Source organism: Cupressus sempervirens, chromosome 5, assembly GCF_028749045.1.
Source record: "Cupressus sempervirens isolate cs-2001-9-10 chromosome 5, ASM2874904v1, whole genome shotgun sequence".
Classification (NCBI taxonomy): domain Eukaryota; kingdom Viridiplantae; phylum Streptophyta; class Pinopsida; order Cupressales; family Cupressaceae; genus Cupressus; species Cupressus sempervirens.
This window is the reverse complement of record NC_143122.1, coordinates 140848441-140871763: the sequence shown is the minus strand read 5'-3', so window position 1 is coordinate 140871763 and position 23323 is coordinate 140848441. Positions and strand designations below refer to the sequence as shown.

The 23323-nt window shown below is 37.3% G+C and overlaps 1 protein-coding gene across 1 annotated transcript in view; it reads right to left on the bottom strand.

The window, feature by feature from the left end:
- The window catches only part of LOC149554891 (putative 6-phosphogluconolactonase 4, chloroplastic), a 51205-nt gene that overhangs the window by 15294 nt on the left and 12588 nt on the right, over positions 1-23323 (bottom strand). The window lies entirely within an intron of this gene.

The following is a 23323-nucleotide window of genomic DNA, read 5'->3' as shown; positions in this document are numbered from 1 at the left end:
ATAATGTTTTCATGGAATTTTTTCTTTTGGATGCTGAATTAGAATCCTTGCATTTGGAGATCATTAGTAATAGTAAAGGTATGGGAGAAGCTGAGTTTGCTAAGAAGGAGCTACAAAAAAGGTATGCCGAGAAAAAAGCTAGAGAGGAATCCTTTTGGAGGCAAAATTTAGAGAGATGTGATTGAAAGATGAGAACTGTAATACAAATATTTTCCACAACTCTATTGAAGTTAGAAGGGCTGAAAACAAGGTTTTTACCATAAAAGTTAATTTAGTTAACACTTTATCAGAGGGTGTTGACTTTTTCACTGACATCTTTGCTCCAAAGGGTGTTGTTGGGAAAGTGGATGATGGTATCTTGGAACCCATTCCAAGATGTGTATCGCAGGAACAAGACACTGATCTTTTGAAACCAGTGTCTCAGGAGGAGATTAGGCAGTCACTTTTTGGATTAGGAGGTGATAAAGCTCCTGAAATGGATGGCTTTTCAGCGGTGTTTTTTCAAAGAGCATGGGATATTGTAGGGGAGGAAGTATGGGAGGTGGTTGAGGAATACTAGGAAGGTGGCTTTATTTTTAAAGATTTTAATAATAACTTTCTTACTCTAATTCCCAAGCGATCAGTTAGGAATTGTGATATTGCTATCAGTTAGGAATTTCTTTGATGATTTCAAGCCTATAGCCCTAGGCAACAATGTTTGTAAGGTGATCACTAAAGTAATTGCAAATAGGATAAAAGTGGTGTTAAGCTCCGTTATCTCTGCAGAACAAAGTGGGTTTGTTCCAGACAGGTCAATTTATGAAGCGATCATAGTTGTTCATGAAGCTTATGATAATGTTAACAGAAATGCAAGGGCTAACAAAATGATGATTAAACTTGATATCGGGAAAGCTTATGATAATGCTAATAGGGGATTTTTGCTCAAGATTTTGGAGAAGTTTGGATTTGTTGTTGAGTGGATAAAATGGGTTGGGGCTTGAATAAACACCCCAAGACTGTCTATCTTGGTTAATGGAACTCCTCAAGGTTTTTTTGACACTACGAATGGGATAAGGCAAGGTGACCCTCTCTCCCCATTTTTGTTCATGATTCTTGCAGACGTCTTGTGTAAAACAATCTCTAATGCAAGAATCAAAGGAGTTTGGAAAGGTGTGAAGATTCCGGAGGGAACACAGCCCTTATCTCATTTACAGTTTGTTGATGATACCTATCCGATGGGTGAAGCAACTATTAGAGAGGCTAGATGCATCAAGTCAAATTTAAATAGATATAGTGAAGCCTCAGGACAGCACATAAATTGGCAAAAATTAGAAGTTTTCTTTTTTTGCACTGATCAAGCTATTCAAAGAAATATCTGTTGAACTCTAGATATGAAAATTGGTAAATTACCTAGGAAGTATTTGGGAATCCCCTTGTTTGAAGGTGCATGCAGGACCCATCTTTGGAAAGATTTGGTGGACGGTCGTGTAAAAAGATTGGAAGGATGGAAAAGTAGATGACTTACTTATGCTGAAAGGATTGTCATGCTCCAATCTGTGATCTCGGCAATTCCAATCTACTCTATGAATTGTCTCAAAATACCGATTAAAGTGTTACGATATTTAGAGCGGAGAATAAGAAATTTTTAATGGAATGGAAATCAGGATTAGGATAAAATATCTTTGATTACATGGCAAAATATATGCAAACCAAAAAGATATGGCGGTGTTGGTCTAAGAGAATGGTAACTCGTGAACAAAGCTTGGGGTGCAAAACTAGTCTGTGGGGTGCAAAACTAGACTGGGGAACCTACATTAACCCCAATATGTTATGGGTTAGAATTCTCAAGGCTAAATATCTTGATTCCAGTTATAATGTGAGAATCTTTACTGTTCAGAAACCACCTAAAGGTTTTGCATTATAGAACTTCATCCTTGAATATAGGGAGGTGATCATAAATCACCTGACATGGCAGGTGGAGAATGGAAGGTCCGTCTCCTTCTGGGATGATTCGTGGAATGGTGCCCCTGCCCTGAATAATAATGAGGAGCTTCAGGAATTAAGGACCTTCTTTCTTGATAGGTCAGATGATAGATTAGTTAATTATTTAGAGCTAAAGGAAACTGATTTGGGTCTGCAATGGGACTGAAATGCATGGATAACCTTGAACTGACAGAACAGCAATTAATAGTTATGCAGACTTAAATTTATAATAGGTAGGTGCAGGCAACTGAGAGACAGGATAGAATTATTTGGTGCGCATCTAAACATGGTCAATACTCTGTCAACCTGGGTTATCATCTTTTAGCTAATGTTGATAACCTTGAACAATTGTCTACTACATTATGTTGGGATAGAGATTGTCTATCAAAGGCGGGATCCTTTGCTTGGTAAACAACACATGGGAAAATTTTGACAGGGGAGATAAGGAAGAGGTTTGGTTTTATTAGCCCAACTAGGTGTGTGCTTTGTGAGGAAGCCCAAGAGGATGTTGATCACCTACTTGTCCAATGTAAATTCTCACAAGAATGTTAGGAAATGGTGAAAGAAAAGCTCGACTGGATTGGACCTATGCAAAACACGGTTTTAGAGGTCTACAAAGGCTTGCCCAACTTGCCAAAAGAAGTTTGTGTTATCCAAGGTCTGGGTGGTCTGCCCTTCAATTGTTATATGGGAAATTTGGAAAGAGAGAAATTGAAGGATCTTTCAGGATGTGAAGGAGTCGGTGGTTAGGATTAAAAATAGGATTAACTCCTCCATCGAAGAATTACGAGTGTGGCCACAACACATATAAAGCCTTCAATTGCTTTCACTGATATGGATAAAAATATTCAATTTGTATGGCTATGGATAAAGATTAAGTTTAATTGTTATGGTAAGATGCAGAGCTTGGGACTAGCCCAATTGAAAGAGATAAAATGGAGGAACACAGAGGAAGGCTGGTGTAAATTTAATTTTGATGGTGCAGCAAGAGGCAACCCAGGCCCATCAGGGATTGGGGTGATTGCAAGGGATTTGAACGGTAATGTCATGGCTTTTGCTGCTAAAAGGATTAAGGATGGAACTAACAATATGGCAAAAGCCAAGGCGGCCTTGCTAGCAGAAAAATAAGGAAGGGCCATGAATATTGATTGTTTCCATCCGGAAGGTGATTAAAAAATAATTGTTAATGCAATCCAGACAGGTAAGATTTGTGCCCGACATCTACAGGGATTAATTAATGCAATAAGGGAGGAATTGGAACACTTCAGAAACTTAAAAATTAGTAATATCAGATGACAAGGGAACAAAGAAGCGGATATCTTGTCTGAAAGGACTGTAGCCTTTGGAAGTTTACATAATTAAGGGCAATGATTCCTCAAGAGCTGCAATTAAAATTAAAATTATAACAGTCAAGGGCTGCTTGGTTATGAGTAGATGCATCCCTTCTATGGAGAGGATTTTAGCGAAAATATTTAACCTTCCCCACAATCAAATATATAAAAGGTGAGACACTCCATTTGAAGAGGGCATCAAGTGAGAACTGAAAACTAAAAATCTATTTCAAATAGATATTAATTACAGAAACTAAGTTTATGCAGTCATTTGTGAGTACAATTATTGCATCTCCACTAAGAAGTATTCATTAGAAATTAACATAGCGAATTCCCTGAGCAAACCAATTTTGAATTGATAGAAATGCCTTGCAAATAGGAAGGATGGCCAGCCTTCCGCATTCATGAGAGTTGAAGTACCAGAAATCCCACCATGCTCATGGACGAGGATGTGGAATGGGTCAGAAACCCTTTCTGTGCTTCTGGGCTTAGTCAAGGAGGATGGCCAGCCTCCAAGGCGGACCTGAAATCCTTCCATGCTCTCACAATACAAGGATGACCATCCTTGAGATTGCTTTTGCAAGCATTTCCAATGAATTCCTAATATGGTTGACTATAAGGAATATGCCTTGGACCAAATATGAATATGATTCTCAAGTTGGAACTACTATTCAGGACTAAATTCTGGTATATCCCAAAAGGGGAAATTACAGCATATGCCCAATAAACCCATACAAGATATCTTTCCACAAAATTGGTTTTTACTTTTTTTTTAGTATTTGCTAGTCATTTGAGTTAATTTTCCTATCACATATAGAAAATGGGCAATCAAAGAACACTTAGCAGTTTCAGCAGCTCATATGAGGAGTATTTCTCAAATTCCATGCCAAGTTTCTTTATATCAGATTTCAGGTGGTCTGAGCTTGATGCTCATGTGTAAACATGCATGCTGAGTCGAAATCCCCAATCTTTGTACTGGAATTGCTACCCAGCAAAATATTACTCGATTTGATATCTCTGTGCACAACACATTCCTCCCATTCTTCATGAAGATACAGCAGAGTGCTCACTATTTCCTTAGCAAAAAAGAACCTTATAGATGCCAGACAAGGGGACCAATGAAAGTTGAATCAATAAGGCCAATGTTTCCAGTGTGGTCAACAGACTACTTTTTATGCAAATTCTCTACAATTTTCACAGCTTCGATGACTGCAACTGCAGATTTTCTTACTCTAAACATCCATTATTCTTTGAGAGACTACAGATATTCTATGACATCGTGCCTTTTTTTGGATATCCCTTACCTATCAGAACACAGGAAGTCTCTTAATTATTTTATAAAAATCTATATAATTAATTAAAGGTGCCAAAGAAAATGGCCAGCGTGATACATAATACAATTTACAAGAAGACAAGACATTCTAAGTTCTAACAAATTGAAAATGACCAGCTGCGCACGACAAATGACCATGCTGCTTTCCCAGTTTCATTTTTACCTTACCCGTTACCCAATCCCACATCTCTCTATGAAGGTTCTAAGTAGAAAGGAATATCTCAGTACCTAACAAGAGAACCAACCTATCAACTGATTTGAACATTTTTTGGACCCGGAGATAGAAAAAATAACATCAAGTTTGTCTAGCAAGGCCTTGATGTTGGAAGGATTTAATGAGAAACAAGATACTGAGAGGGGGAGTGTGAATCAGGATCTTAAACTTTTACTTGCAGAAACAAATTACTAATTTCACAGCTAAACCATCTCATATCTTAAATGTAACATAAAACTATAACACTGAAAACATCACATCCATAAAAGATTCAACACATAACACAATGATTTGGTAACCTAGAAACACTTCAATGTGAAGGTAAAACTGGGGTAGGGATAAATCTCACAAATCTTCACTGTTACAACAATAAAGTTAACCTATTAGAGTTACAATATTTTATCATAATATATGATCTACCCTATGAGGGTTCTGCCCTATTAGAAGCTTTTGAGACTGCTAAATCTCACCCTGTGAAAGGATTTTACACTTGCAACAAAGTAAAGACTCTGTTTGGAGATTTACATAGATCTGTTAGGGTCACTCAATTAAGAGATTTGCCCTAATTCAATCAATTAAACTAATTCAATACCTGACCCTCGGTTTGCTCTGTAAGTTGACTTTGGATCTCCTTTGTACAATGTCTCGATTTGATCTCTTAATTTGACATCTCTGTTTTGTCCTTCAATGCTTGGATTGCCCTTGTTTGATTTTCCTTCAAACTTACATAGATCTGTTAGGATCACTTGGTTAAGAGATTTGCCTTGATTCAATCAATTAGATTGATTCAATACCAGACCCTTGGTTTGCTCTATAAGCTGATTTTGGATCTCCTCTGTACAATGTCAACTTGATCTCTTAATTTGATATCTTTGTTTTGTCCTTCAATGTTTGGATTGCCCTTGTCTGATTTTCCTTCAAACTTAGACTTTCTTGCTCTGGTTTCATTCCTTGCTTCTTCTCGTGCACTTTACATTTACACTATCTTTTGTTCGCTTCTTTCTTCTTATCACACATTGATTCTAAGGTTAGAACCCTCGTTAAATAGATGATCTTTGAAAGTTCTAGATCATAATCAACAGTTTACATTATATATCTTATGTCGTTTTCCCTTTGATATTTTGATTGGTTACTTAGCTTTCCTTGGGATCATCACCTTTTGTAATGGCGCATAATCTCCATCTTACCTATCTCTTCAATCATTAAATGTTGTATAGAAGTCGGTTAAAAATGATTTACATAATTATTTGTGCAATTACAAAACTCATATGACAAAACTGGTTTGCTTGACATTTGAATGTTCTAACACTCAGTCATAACTAACATTCATACTAGCACTTGGCTTCTATAAGCATGCTTCTCAGTGTTGGCTCAGCAAAAACTATCTTTCAATTGTACTCGGCCTCAATTGTATTAGCTTGGCATATATCTGTGTGCTCGGTCTCAACTGGGGTGCTTGGCAATCTCTGACTTGCTTGGTCTACATCAAAAGTAAACAAGTCCTTGTATACTCAACCTTTACTAGATGACTCGGTCCCAGTGATGACCGTTCAATCTTGCCCAATTAATGACAAGTGTTTGAACACTAATTGGTAACTTAGCGTAGAAATCAACAATTTCCCCCTTTGACATTAGTGGCAAAAACACTTTGTCATGAATTATCCTTGTGTATAAAAATGATGCTCCTCCTGAGACTATAATTCTATCTGAAAATGTGAAAAATTCTAATGTTGACTCCATCTGTTTATTACCTTGCTGCTCTTTGATTTTCCTTATATTTCCCTTTTAATTGTCCCTTGTTTGTTCCTTGACTTGACTTCTCTCTGTATTTTTGTATTCCTTGACTTGACTTCTCTTTGTATTTCTATATTACTTGACTTGACTTCTCTCTGTATTTCTATCTATATTTTCCCCTTGTTTTGTCACTGATAGCTTGGGGCTGCTGGGGTTAGTTTGTATTTATCAAAAAATTGTTGATGGCTTGCCATGATTTCTGCATAGCCTTTATTCCACTGGTCCTTAACCAAAATGTGAAATTGTATTTCTAGCTCGGCAGCTAGATCAATCAGCCCTTCAATGTGTGGAAAATGTGTCCTTCTTCAAGATATCCTTTGCTACAAACACTTCTTTTTGAATCATTTCCAAATGGGGTAATAGCTGAAGTTGAATTAATGTATTTCAGTGTCCCTAGCCATGAGCTCGACTAACCTTTGCTGACCAAATGTCAACTTATTGAATGAGGGTGAGCTTGAACTTGCCTTCTTGCCCAATGAAATAACACTTGCCCAGATATCAGCCTGTAATAGATCAATAGAACATTGAGTGTCCAATGTGAATGACTCAACATCACACAACTTCATGTATAATGAATGAATAGTCTGCAAAATTTGTTGTAATTGTGTGACCAAAGTAGAAAGTTCTGCTTGTCTAGTAACAAGTTCAAGAGAGACTTTCTCCAACACTTTATGCTCATGTAATGCCCCGCCTGGAGACCCTTGGAACAAGGAGAAATATAAGCCAAAATATATATATTTTAACAAGTATGGATGCCCACAACATACGACATATGAGGATCACAAAGATCGCAATGGAAGACTAAACAAACACCCAAACACCAACAGATCTCCAAACACCACTATTGACCAAAAATGACGAACCACGGAAGAACATAATTGAATCCAAAACATTCCAAATACAAAATCCAATCCCAAGAGATTCAAGAACACCGAAGAGGGTAGCCAAAACACGTCTCGAAAACTTCCGATCAAACTGAAAAGTGCCCAATGTCCGCCCGAACAAGTTTTCCTAAGGCCCGGGTGATACTTTAAATCAGCACTATGCAATACTTTCCAGTATCGTACGAAATTTCTAAGGAAATAGTGTGATACTTTCAGAGTTTGGGCGACACTTCTCCTGAAGGTGTGCGATACATTATGAGTATCGTACCACCTTTCTCCAATGGGCATGCGATACTTCAAGGTATCGCATGTTAGAGTTTCTATGGGCATGCGATACTTTCCAATATCGCACAATTCTTCTTCTTTGGGCGTGCAATACTTTAAAGTATCGCCCAATGCTGATGCATGGTCACCCAAGGGAGGCAAAAAACGCTCCAAGGCAAACAAGGGAAGAAAACAAGAAGTCACAACCTCCACACCGAGGAGTACTGGATCCACAGTCAAGGCATAAACACTTGAAAACAATAACTACAAGACTAAAATTGCATCCAACCATCTAACATACTGGTGAAGGGAAAGAACTGAAAGCAACATTGCAATGTACTGAAATAACAAGCTAAGTGTGCGGTTCCTCCCAACCGTAATAGCATCATGAGACCTTGAAGGCCCTAGCCATCCCCCACGTGTAACATCCTAGACTACCAACTAGATAGTCAGAGCTCTCTTGTAAGGACGTCACTACTAAAGCGTAATAACTCATAAGAGCAGGAAATCTAACATGCTAAACCAAAAGCAATAAATACTCCAACAAAGCAAATAACGTCATGTGCTAAACATCATAATAAGGAAATGCCTCAAAACTAACATCATCTAAACATGATATGCAAACATTCCAATGAAAGCATAGATCACAAGAAAGCATACTCTAGAACCTGAAGTACCAAGTGAAAACATCCAGCAACAGTTGCACTAGGATAGTAGACGGTCTTTGCACGCCGGTTCCTAGCAGTGGTGAAGGTAGCTACACCTCCCAACCATGTGGAACCCATAGGTCCACTCCCGCCGTGCTAATGGAGATAATGATTCGACCACAAATACATATAAAGCACAATGTCTAAGGCTAACACTCACACCAGACAATATGATGACTAAAACCAAGATCAGAGACAATGCATAAACTACAAGTCCTGGTCAGACACTCAATGGCTACTAAGTAGGAGCTGACATCATGGAGAGTTGCTTGGCATCGACCAGCCCAAGCTCAGATCATGCAAATTCAACTCCCTCAACGAAAGGCTCTAGCACAAATTATTATCTTAAGTTATATTACCATCCAATATTTTATTTAGTTATCACTTAATTAAAACTTCCTCTGCCAACCCTCTGGACACAATGATCACAAGGTTGCGAGATAGAAGCCCCCTCCATATGTTACCCTACCCTACCCATGTTCATCCAATGATGAGTGCCCATAGGCATGCATATTCCCAACCCAACCCCAATGATCATAACTCCCGAAAGTACCACAGAAGATCGAGCCTCGCAAGTCACCCGACAAATGCACGCACACATACTCATGTATGGCACGCCACCATCACGAAGATCATAACACAAGGACTGGATGAGAACACAAGAAAAATATCACTCAACCAAAACAAACTTGGGAGGACGGATTCTACACGAATTCCAAAGAACAATAAAACCATACATCATGAACTCACTCAACCGGCCTCAATCCGAGAGTATGGATTCTACACAAATTCCAATGATGCAACAAGACCAAACATCATGAACTCACTCAACCGGCTTCAAACCAGGAGTACGGAGTCTACACAAATCCTAGTGTCCACAAAACAATAACAAGGGTCCAAAACAAACATTAACATCAGGTATAAAATCACTCAACCAACACAAAGTTGGGAGTACGGATACGACACATATCCCAATGCAACATAAAAAGTTCAACAATGGCCTGACTGACATCCTACGAATAATCCAAGTCCACAACCAACATCATGCCAAGAAAACCCGAGAAAATTGGGTAGCACACAAACCAAGGCAAAAAATCTCAAAACTCAAAAACTTTGAAATTAAAACCCATTTGGTCTTAGGGCACAAAAGCCACAAAAATCCAATAAAATTTGGGTTTGGAGTCTATATGCAAAAATGGCCAGCATAATGGTGCAAAACCCAAATCCTTATCCCGAAAAATAAGAAAATGCTCATACCCACCCAACCGGGTAGAGCTAACATACAGAAATAGAGGGGAACCCTAGTTCTCAGACTCCTAACAAACGGCTGCAAAAAACAGAAGCAAAAACATAGCAGAAACAATAAAACAAGAGAGCCCTACCTCACAGCCAAAAGGGTAAAACGGGAATCAGAACCATAAAATAAAAAGCCCGCAAAAGTAGTCGAAAATCACAGCAATCCAAGGTCTCCCCGAGTTGGATCCAACAAGACCGATCTCGCGATGATTCCACACCTGTAGTTCCCACATTGAACAAAATAGTAAATCCTCATGAAGAGGATTTTGGGTTTTACTCTCAAACTTTCTAATTCAAAAGTGAGAAGTGAGGAATTAAATTCCTTTTTGGATAGTTATTCACTTTTCAAGTGAATAATGGATTAGGGAAAATAACCAGGAGAACAAGTTAAATCCTAAATCAACCCAAACGAAAACAGGCTATTCCAAGCAATTGGAATTCATCTATGGCAAAGCTGCCAGAAATAAAAAAATAATATAATATAAAGCCTGAAAACCCCAAAATCACAGAATTTCCTTAACAACCTTCACAACAATGCGAACCTCTAAATGCATAGACACGCTCACAGGTCTAGTCACATAATGCAATGAGTTCGGATTTAATCAAATCACCGGAAGGTTTAATTTAAACATTTAAATAAGATATGTCGACCATACAGGGACGACGTTGGTAAATATGAATAGCTAAATCACTAACTCCATGTGCCACTACCAGGGATATAAATCCTGCACACTAAAATACACGATCAAGTACAATTGCATATAATAACTTAGCCGAAGCAATAAATGCATTAAATCACATAATTTAACCATTTATTCAATCATACTGAATTAATCTATTTACATCACTCACGTTCAAATATAGCATAATGAAGCAAGAAAGAAGTAAATAACCATAGCATTAAATCCATCACATGACATAATCAGAGATATGTCCCAATACCGGATAACCAGATATCATCACAAAACAGACAGTCATCTCAAAATGGCATATCATGCAAATATGATCAATTAAACAACATAGTAGTCAAACATCTATGATACTGAAATCAAAGTATAATACCTGACCCTCAGGTCATCTCAAATGTAAAACATAACATGAGTAACAAATATCTCTAAGGTCAAAATATAACAAAATAAATATCCGCAACACATAACCAATGAATCCAACATGGACAATCCATTTCTAATTATTTAAGCATTTAATAATGGTTGTTTAAACAACATGAAAAGGCACTTAAAACACATAAGCAAACACAATCATATACATGACTAACCACTACCACAGGAACCTAGACCAGTGTAGCAGGGTAATAGTACACAGTGCAATCTCTACACACATCTCAGGAGAATCATAGAACAACATCATGATACCACATCGATCCTGGTAACCACTAGCACAAACCTCAATGAACCATCTAACACATCATAATCTAATAAATCAGACAAGCATAATCAAAGCAATTGATACAATAACATAAATCCAATCACTTCAAGGGTGTAAACTACTCATGGTCACAAACATGATCACTCACCCAACAAGATCATCAAGGTTGCATCCATCAAGATGACTTACACAAATCAAATGGGAGAGGCACTACAGCTCAAATCTTCTCTCAGACCATTGTAGCAAATTGTCATTGGTCTCTATATCCTCTGTATGAACTTTATCAATTATATACACTAATTGATCCAAAATTTGGTCCTGATTATTCAAGTCAGTTATGCCGAATGCATCCACAAAAAATCTCTAACAGTATGTAATACCTGTTTCTTTTTATGTTCTCTCCTTAGTTGTTCTTGCTTTGCCTTACGGCTCAGTAGAGTTTGCAATTCTTGCATTTGCTCAAGTGTCAAATTATTCAAATCATACATCGGTAAGGTAATTACCTCATCTAGACTTGCTGACTCATCTGTCTCTTCTTCTGATTGAGTCAAATTTTGATATCGTGAGGGTGTATCACTAGGTAGTGATATTTGCAGTTGTTTCCCTTTCTCACTTGATCTAAATAAATGTTGTTGCTTCTCTGGAGTAGGGGCCACCTGTTGTACAAGTGTCTCAATCAATGGTTTTGCAGCCTTTGCACTCAGCAGCTGTATAAGAGCTTGGGAAGCTTCTTGCTCTTTTGGTGTCACCTCCTCTTTTGCCATCTTTGTGCTCTTGACCTCTTCTTTCTTCATCTCTGTCTGAAGAATAGGCATACAAGTTAATTGTGAAAACACAATTATAGCCTTGCTCTATTGCTCGACACTTGTATCCTCCGTAACTGATGTATCCACAAAACTATCAGTCTTTGTATTATCAATCTTTGGATAATCTACAATTTGTAACAAAACTGGATTTCTACAAGGTAGAATTGTGTCTGACATTAGACGTTGCATGTCTTCCTCAGTTAGTACATTTTGATTCTATGGAGGTGTGTCAAATACATCTTTGATGGTAACAACCTCTTATTGTTCATGCTGACCGACTAGTTGCCGAATTTCTTCTGTCAGTTTGGCAACTTCTTCTTTATAGGCATCTTCAAACTCTATTGCATCTCTACCATCTCTGACTTCTATTGTTGGAGTAAGCAGTCCAAATGCTTCTTTCCATATCCTCTAATCTCTTGCTCAACTTCATGAGCTTTATTTTTCAAAATTTTATATGCCCTATCTCTTGGCATGAATTTCTTTACAAAATATTTAAGGGCTATAGACATATGTGTCTTCCCTAAATCTGGCCTAGCTTGTGCCAATGTGGTTTCTCTTATATGTTTTTCTGTGGATAATGCCCACTTCCATTTTGCATCAATGTGTTTATATAAGCCTGTTGGGAATCCATCTCCCAGTTCCAAGGGTGTACATCTAAATTTGATCATCATATCAATCAATGCTCCTTCAAGCTTAACTTGATCATCATTATTTAAAGAATCATAATCAATATCCTTGAATCTTACAAATTTTGTTGATTCTCTAATAGTTTCACATACCTAATCCACAATCATTGGAGGGAGTCTTTTCACGATTTGCAGTTTGCTTGGTTCATCAGACTCGGTTTCCTCATCACCTTCCTCCTCCTCTTGTTCTACGATCTGTTTTCTCTTCTTCTCTAGTATATTCTGCTTTTGTGAGTTGATCGGTATCTTCTTCGATGGACTTCCTTTTGTTTTCACAGCAAGGGGCTGGATTGTCTTTGATCTTGTTATGATTTTGCCTTTCAACTCCTGTGGTGTTGCATCCTTTTGCATACCTTTCTTCAAATCAGCTTTCACCTTCACATCAACAGTTATTACCTTCTTTTGCTTAGTTGCCCTAGGCTTGGCAAAAACCAGCTCTTTTCCTTTTCCTTCATCTACCTCTACAAGTTGTCCTGGTCCTTCTCCTTCTTCACCATCCTTGCCCTCAAGCCTTTTCCTTTTCCTTTTCTTTTTTGCCTTGGGTGTGCTAAATTCTGCAGTTAGTTCTACCATTATTGTCTTATATGTGCCAAATTGCTCGGCATTTGCATCAATATCTTCAATCAAAAGTACAGTCACTACTATTGTGATGTCATCAACATTTACTTCATAAGGCATAGGCTTTAACCATGCAATCCTTGGTATTACTGCCTAAGCATGTACAAAATTTGTGTCTACAACAAAACATATCTCATCATAATATTAATCTACGACCGACTTAGGGATCCTCATTCGATTTCTCATTTTAATTTTGAATTCTTCAAAATAATTATCCATTATGACTTCAAAATTTTCTCCCAACCTATTAATTAAGTTGTTTAATGGCTCCATAGCAGGTCAGCTCCTATCCCATGCTATTGTCCCAATTGTAGGGAATGAATTTTGTACATAGAAAAAATATACATACTAGCAAAGACCCAAACTTACATGATGCATTCTTTGCTTTTCTAATTGTTTCTAAGTTCTCAGTGAGTTGTTGCAATTGCAGCTCGACAAGATCATAGGTATGATCCTTCTTAACAATCTTGTAGCCCAAATCTACTGCAACGCAAGGCACGTTGTTCAATCTACTGGATTGATAAAATTTATGTGCAATCACATGAACTACAAACTCAATTAGGGGGTCTTTAATTCTATCAATTGACATCCTGCAACCATTCTATTTAGCTTTGGTTAAATTCTCAATTTCATTTCGAGCCACGCTCTTTATGCTCTTTAGTCGATCCAAGGTAGTGTAACTAGCCAATCGGCATATTATGGCCTTGTTGATTTTGATTGGTCCACCTTCTAGCCATATCTTCATATCATGGATGCGACTCAACACAACTTTTATCCATTCGACTTTGAAAACCTTTGGGAACCCTAGGGCATAGATAAGCCCTTTCTTAGTAACGATTTTGTTTTCATCCTTCAATACTCCATTGTTGCATAGCTTCTCATAAGTTACCCTAATCTCAAAGTCTCCAATCTCTCCAATTTTGCATAGATAACAAGATCATATATCTTGAATGGTCAATACTCTTGGTGGAATTGATGACAAAGTGCCAATATCATCTTCGATCTTTTCAAGATTTACATTGTTCCTGAAATTTGGTGAAGGGCACTAGTCATTGCTCACAATTTGAGCGCTATTGTCCTTCAACATTTCACTAGCAAATGTCATTGTAGTCTAGGGTTTTGAAAATTAAACTTCTTCTACGATAACTTCAGAAAACAATTAACTCTACACTGAAAGTAACACTTACTCACTTTGTCAAATTCACCAATACTTCACTGTGATTTGCTTGCTTTGTTTGCTAATTTTGCCTTTAAATCACTTGTGAGCTTTGAAATCGCTTGGTGAATATAAATGAATGCTCAAATTTGATAAATACCTTCAAATTTCCATTTTAGGTCTGCAATAAATGTTCTTGTACATAGTTGGTGTATGACAACTAGCTCAGTCTCCATACTTGTTTATAAACACTTGGTTGCCATTACCTTACTCGGCCAATACCAATTCATTCAGTCAATACATCAAATCAACTGATCACTCGGTATATACTACAAAGCTTGGTCAATATAGATTGTACCACTAATGCTTAATACTTCATGTAGCAAATGATTATCTTTTACTTTCCTCTCTACAAAATTGTTCTTGATGCATCTTTACTTATGCAAATATGAACTTTCAACACATCTATGTTACAAATTGATGTAAGATATATCATTAAATTTACAGTTCCTACATACTTTCTTCATTTAGCTAGTTGTGGTGTGATCACCTGATCCATTGAATTGGGTGATCTCAGCTTCGCTTGCTCCACTACTCCCAACTCTTACTGTCTCTATCCATGTTTTCGTTGCCTCGACTTTGTTTTCGCCGTTATCATTTCCATTGTTTGGTGCTAGTGCTCTGGTTCTGCAGTTCTTACTAATATGTCCAACTTTAAGACAACTGAAATGTACTAGTTCTCCATTCAAACACTTCTTGTAATTTCCTCTGAAATGTGTCTTGATGCAATTCTCTAGGATGTGTCCATATTCTCCATAATAGTGACAAGTATACCGTGTGTTGTAATCCCAATTATAGGAGTTGTCTTTTCTTGGTGCATGTACTTGTTTCTCGGGTGTCTAGTTAGATTTTGTCTTGGATCTACACTCATGAGCTCTATGTCCATATTTCTGATAATTATAGCAATATCCTCCAAATCTGGATGTAGTGAGTGAATCACTTTTCTTTGATCTGCATTCATGTGCTTGGTGTCCTACCTTCTTGCATTTAGAACAATTACTAATAAATTTAGGTTTTGAGGTTTGCATACCACTTTTGCTACTACAGATGTTGGTTGTGTCCAAGTTTGCCACAATGATGGCATGTAGGCTTGCCTTTGGATTTTGCATTTCTTTATTCTCCACTCTTTGATGATTCACCTTTTTTAGTAGATGAAAAGTGCTTGTTGTATCCTAACCCAGAAGTATCTTTTGTTGATCTAGGTGACCTCATTAGCTCTTCAAAATATTTCATATCCTCATTTGGTTTGTTCATTCTTTCTAGAAGTTCCTTTTCACTCCTCAGCTCATTTCTCAGTTGTTCATTCTGTAACCTTAAGTTTGTAATTTTCATGTCTTTTTAATTTGCTTCTTGAGTTGCAATTATTAATTGGTTCATCATATCCAGTTGATTATTTGTGAATTTTTGTACTTCAAATGATCTCTCTTCAAGTCTGGTAGTCATCTGTCTTTTATCTTCTTAAGCCATGAGTTTGTCTTCTTTAGCTTTCTCCTTTTGCTCCATAACTTCATAGTCTTACTGATTGGGTTTCCTATTCTCTCTTGAGTCCTTTTGCTTCATTGCTTAGAATATTGTTCTTCTCCAGTAGTTTTGCTATTGCTTTATCAGTGCCTCCAGCTTTCCTGTTGTTAAATAGACCTTTTATATCAATCTCCTTATATAGTGTGTCATTTTTCTGAATTGTTATCTCTCTCCTTTTCCTCGGTGATTTCCTTAAACTCTTCTCTTGCTCCTTCCAATTGTTACAATGTGATCTAAATTTCAATCCTCTGGTTCTAAATGATTTTTCTCATCTTGTATTCCTCCATTTCCAAGATCTGATCATCTCAAGTTATTAAACTTCTTTTAAGAAAACTAAGCTTTGATACCAATTGTTGGAAAGATTTAATGGTAAACAAGATACTTGGGAGGGGATGAATCAGGATCTTAAACTTTTATTTGCAGAAACAAATTACTGATTTCACACCTAAACCATCTCATATCTTAAATGTAACATAAAACTGAAATATTGAAAACATCACATCCATGAAAGATTCAACACATAACACAATGATTTGGTAACCCATAAACACTTCAATGTGAAAGTAAAACTAGGGTGGGGATGAAACCCACAAATCTTCATTGTTGCAACAATAAAGTTAACCTGTTAGGGTTACAATGTTTGATCATAATATATGATCTACCCTGTGAGGGATCTGCCTTGTAAGAAGCTTTTGAGACTGCTAGATCTCACCTTGTGAAAGGATTTTACACTTACAACAACGTAAGGACTCTGTAAGGAGATTTACATTGATTTGTTACAATCACTCAGTTAAGAAATTTGCCTTGATTCAATCAATTAAATTGATTCAGTACCTGACCGTCGGTTTGCTCTATAAGCTGATTTTGGATCTCCTCTATTGTAATGATCAGGCTATCCTGATTTAATTAATTTAAAACTGGTCTATAGGAATTATGTCAAACAATTGCCACTCAAACCCAAATTTTTAGCAAAGGTTAACACTGATTTCCCTAATTATAGTTTTCTGTAAATGTAGTGCTATGAACGGGATGTTACAACCACGGTTACCACAGACTAAGTAGCATTTTATTCATGACATTTGACCAACATGTATATGCTGATAAAAGAGTTTCAAAACGTATTAATTCATATGCAATTTAATGAGGTAGGACTAGGGGGGTCACAAACCCGTAGTAACTGGTGAATCTGCAGCTGTCTAGCTCGATGTACTTTGTGTGAGTTGGCTGTGATTGTCTTCCTCCTCTGCAAATCCAATCTTTCAAATGTCAACAATCTTGTTAACCTACTATGACACCATCATCCCGTGGTACAGAGTATGTGGTTAAGGTGAATTTAGCATAACCAGACTCGTACTCCAAACTCACGTCCCTTACTAATACTAGGTGCGAGTTTGCTGACTTGACCTATTCACCCTGGGCAAATATTCTTCTTCGTCGTTCTTCCACTGACGCCCACAGTTTTATGCGTATAGATTAGTGCCCTTACGGAAAGGAGATGTCACCGCTATAATATGTACTGCTCACGTTTTGTTTGCCAATGGAACTTACAGATAATGTCCAACTCGACCCAACTATTAATGGAGTCTCATCTGGAAGGATATAGGAGTTTGAACAGATCAACAAACAACATTGCTCTTGCTGATGTATAGTCTACTTACTTCTTATCCCAAACTTAACTCTGAATAACTTGTACATGTTGTCTTGGAGAGAAAGCAATATCATCTTCTTCTTGCCGCTGCAAAACTCTCCATACTGAAATATGCAATGAACCAGTTCTGGAATTACAATTTTTGAAGTGCAAATAGGAAGAGGCTAGGTTGACGTCTAGACTCCTCTTTTTTCCAATGAGGGGTTTCGTCCTCAGGAAAACAAATACAATCACCTTAAGCAACTATTAGGATTTCATATAAATGACATATTCATGGTGTTATTCCCAAGACTGAGCCTCCTTTTTGTAACCTCAAAGTGAGGAAAGAGTGTTGGCATAAGAGATGTGGGATAAAACACCAATTTCGTCTTCTAGTCACTTAAGTCACTTTATAAAGTGAATGTCTTAATAAGACAAAGTAACTTTTTAAAAGTACTTTAATACATTAAATGACGAACTTAAGACAAATCTTCCCTTACGACTCGCAGGCATCCTTTTTGGAAATGTCGTTAATCTATCAGGATGTGGAGATAGATTAACCAGGCACCAAAAGATCTAGTGCGAAAGAGGGGACATGACAGCCCTCCCTTCCCAGGATTGCTTGCCCTCAAGCAATCTCAATGCTGGATGTTGTAAAATAGCCTCACCTTCCCAAGTGGCGTCTTCATATGGTAAATCCTTCCAACGGACCAGATATTCTCTGACAGATATGTTTCGCAGCTTCCTTTCCCTGGTCTCAATCACCTCTGCCAACTCCAATTCCAGTATACCCTCCTCGTCAGGAGGAGGCAAGCCCTCTGACAGTATAACTTGCTGACCAATTGCCTTCTTAAGACAAGAGACGTGAAACACATTGTGGATTCAACTGTCACCAGGTAAATCCAACTCATAAGCAACCTCACCTACCCTCTTGGTGATGCAATAAGGTTCATAAAATTTGGGCTTAAGCTCTTTTGACCCACTTTTTCTTCAAGGAGCTCTGTCTATATGGTTGGAGACGAAGATAAACCATGTCATCTATCTTGAAGCTTCGCTCAATATGATGTCGATCAACGTATAACTTTTGCTGGTTCTGCCTATTGAATATTATCTCTAAGAGATCTGAGAATATCCTATTGATCCTGGACCTAATCTTTGGCTAAGGGAGCCCTACTGACCTGTAAAGCCAAGTCAATGAAAGAGAGAGGTTCGTAGCCATAAAGACCATGGAAAGGAGTCTTTCGAATGCACATATGATATGTGGAGTTATAGCAATACTACCCCAAATACAACCATTTAACCCAAGCTCTTTGCTGACCTACAATATAATTTCTCGAATACCCTTCCACCCATTTATTCACTATTTCAGTTTGACCATCCCTCTACGTGTGATAGCTAGTACTAGGTGTCAACTCTGTACCTGCCAATCTAAAAACCTCCTGCCAAAAGGTACAAAAAAACCTGTTGTCCCTATCACTCACAATAGTCCTGGGTAATCCATGATGACGAAAAACCTCTCGAAAGAACAACTCAACCACCTAAGAGGCTGACCAGTCTGCTGCAATAGCAAAGAAGTGCGCGAACTTAGTCAATTTGTCTACCACCACAAAAATGCAATCTCTGCCTTGGACCCTTGGCAACCCTATAATAAAATTCATGGAGATACTCTCCCACCTCTGAGTTGGAATAGGGAGAGGCTGAAGTAAACCTGTTGGAAAGCCCTGTTTTGACTTGTTCTGCTAACAAGCTTGGCACTCTCTAACATGCTGCAATACATCGCCTTTTAGCCCCTTCCATGAGAATCTCTCTCTAATCTGCCTGTAGGTTTTGAAAAACCCTAAGTGGCCCCCTGTAGGTGCATCATGTATAGTGTGCATAATAGCCATTTTAAGTTTAGATTCTGATACTAGGTAGATTCTATTCTTATAATATATAATTTCATTCATTACCTTGTACCAATCATCTTGAAGTAGACCATCCATAATCTGACAAGTGTGAGTATTTTTTGGATACTCATGTAATGTCCCCACTGAATAGGGTTAGTTAGGGACAAGTAATACCTGCAAAAATAAATGTTAGAATCACAATAACAATAAAACTAATTATATTATTCTACCCTCTAAGTTAACCCCAATCTTAAGGACGTCTCTAGATCGGGCTTTATAGCTCATAGCTACTTCGCATCATCCCAAAAATGCACCCCTTAAGATTCTTCTTGGACGGGCATCCTCTATCCAAGGCCAACGACATGCATATGTTTGACAAAATCAAAATATTCTGGCAACATGGAAAATTCTTGGCCATGGTGGTCGGTTCAAGGTGTTAATACCTTGCTACCCCCATGCTTTGAGTCTTATAATTCTCCTAATAGATTAATGTATTATTACTCGATTATTGGCCATGGCAGACAATGGAGATCTTAATATCTCCATGCTCCATGCTTTGATATCAAATCTCAGCCATGGCGGACAATGTAGATATCAATATCTCACATGCTTCATGCTTTGAGTTCACATTGATATCCATGGTGTTAACCCATGAGCTAACACAATATTATCCACAAGTATTGTTCATAAATAAATTCATAAACATAATTAAACAAATATAATTCATAAACATACCTTTCTTACCTTCTTCTTTTTCAAGAGTCACACCCTTTCATAATACAAACCCTTTGAAAAGTCATAACACTTCATAGTTATAATCCTTTCGAAAAGTCACAACCCTTCATAACTAAAATCCTTTGGAAAAGTCTCAATACTTTATAATTAAAATATTTTTAGAGAATCACAACTATTCATAATTATGACCCTTCAATGGTTTGCATCCTTTCAATATCATTGATATCTTTTTAGAAAGTCACTTCCTTATTTTCTTCATATTACTTTCCTCTTCCATTTTTCCTTTTGAACTCCTCTTTTCTTCTCTTCCTTTTTTCCCCTCTCTAAAATAAACTCTCCTCCCATTTAAATATCTTAATTTTAAGAAGTCATGTCTATTTGTTAAACATTTCTTGAATTTTCATTAGATTTAGTTAATTTATATTATTCTATGTTATATTATTTATTTACTTACTTATATGTGTTTATTTATTTATTATTAAATTCTATTTAAAAAGTTAACGTACTTTCTACAATTGTCTCTTGTATTTAATTTTATTTATCTCTTTCTTTACTCATTGAAATTATATTATTTTAAATTATTTGAAATATCATACTAAATATTATTTAATTAATAATATAGATTAAATAATTATTATTATTTCCTTGGTTTATAGTTTGGTATTATATTTAATATAACTTTATTATTTATTTAATAACATTGTATTATCTAATTATTATTAAAATTCTATCTTAAAATGGGGATATGACAACTCAACTAATAGTTGAGACCTCCACTCCATTGAAATCTCGGAAATGGCACAACACTCCATTACTGAGGGTCTTCTAGAAAATGCATCGGCAACTATGTCATTTTTCCTCTTGACATATTCAATGTCAAAATCATATGCTTGAACCTTGTTGATCCATTTTTGTTGTCTTTCATTCAACTCCTATTCCAAAAAGTAACTTAGGCTATTATGATCCGTCTTTACTATGAACTTGCTTCCTACCAAGTACTATCTAAACTTGGCTAAAGCGTGCATTATGGCTAGCATTTCCTTATCATACGTAGAATATAATAACTTGCTGCCCCTAAGTTTCCTACTTTCAAAAGCTATGGGATGACGGTCCTGCATCGAAACTGCCCCAATTTCGCTCCTTGAAGCATCACACTCCAAAAAAAAGTCTAGAAAAATTAGGAATTGCCAAAACTAGGCACATGCTCATCACCTATTTCAGTCTATCAAAGACTGCCTCTGAATCCTCTATCCATCTAAATACCCATTTCCATGTCAGATTGATAACGGGGGCTGCTATCTGGGAAAAACCTTTGGCAAATCAACTCTAATAAGAACGAAGGCCAAGGAAGCCCCGCACCTTAGATACATTTCTTGGTAGTGGCCAATCAAGGATTGCATGTATCTTTTCTTGATGTACCTTTAACTCCCTCTACACCAATTACGTGTCCCAGATAGAGAATCTTAGTTAATCCAAATTTGCACTTAGACTCCTTTGCAAATAAAGAGTGTTCTTCCATGAGGCTAAGGATCTCATCTAGGTGCTACAAATGTTCCTCCCAAGTCCTGTTAAAGATCAATATGTCATCAAAGAAAATCAGCACACTCTTTCATAGCTGCTTTTTGAAGATGTGCTTCATGCATGACTAAAAAGTAGCTAGTGCGTTAGTGAGCCCAAATGGCATCACCAAAAACTCATAGTGTTCGTAGTGGCATCTAAAAGTTGTCTTATGCACATCCTCCTCTCGGACTCATATCTAATGATATCCTGATTGAAGATATATCTTCGAGAAATAAACAGCTCCATGAAGCTCATCCAGTAACTCATCAATTTGGAGAATCGAATACCTATTTTTAATAGTTCTCTTATGAAGGGCACGGTAACCAATACACATCCGAAGGGTGCCATCCTTTTTTTTGACCAACACCACTGAAGAGGCAAAAGGGTTGGAGTTGAGACTGATATGTCCCATATCTAGTAGTTCCTTAATCGTCTTCTTTGTCTCTTCCTTGTAATGCCTGGGGTGACGATAAGGAGTGGTAATGAAGGGTTTGGCACCCTCCTCTAGCTCAATGATATGCTCAAACCCTCTATTTGGTGGAATACTTGGGGGTAAATCCTCAAATACCCTCCTGTGCTTGTCGAGCACCGTTTGGATGTCACAATGGTACTGCTGTCCTATACCCTATGTCACCTTAGAAGAGATGAAAAACTGTGTCGCCCACTCGATATCATCGTGCCTCAAAATGGCTTCCATCCTATGAGTTGTTATCAACCTAAGCTCCCCTTCTAGCATAGCCTTGAGGACCACCTATCGACCATCCTGTAAGAACTCCAACTGCATCTTCTCATGGTTAGCTGTATATCTACCTATGGTCTATAACAACTGTATACCCAACATGGCATCTAGTCCATCTAAATCCACCACATAAAAATCTGCCTCTAGAAGGAAATCACCAAAATGAATCAGAAGTCCTGACACCTTCCCTGAACATCTCAATCTCTCACCTCCTCCCACCCTAACCTCAAACTCAGGTATGTCATCAATCTGTAAATTTCTCTTGGTGACCAGTTGGGTGGATATTTTGCAACCAACAGTTTTGGGTAAAAATCTAGTCACAAAATAGAATGACCAACCACAGTGTGTGAGACAGAGTCTCTCCTACCTTAAAGGGAATGCTCCCCCTTCTCACTATTCCTTAGATCAACTCAACATAAGCAAAAAGTCAAGAAATTTTGTAAAAAAGGTGTTATCAATATCCTTTTTTCTTAACTTTCAAGAAAAACTCCACTTACTCGTAGTGCGAGTAATGGGCAGGGTGAATCTCTAACTACACTTCTATCAAGAGCTGAAAACAGTGATAACAATAAACCTTCACTAACTCAAAGGCTAGCTGAAAATGTACCAATTGGCTCTAAGTCCAGCCATACTTCTATATGAAAAGTTTTACAATTAGGCCACAAAGACTCGTAAAAGTAAGAATAACTTAACTATTTTGCGAATTAAGAGTGAAGAATAAGCTACAGAGAAAGCTTTTAGCTATATATTTCCACAAC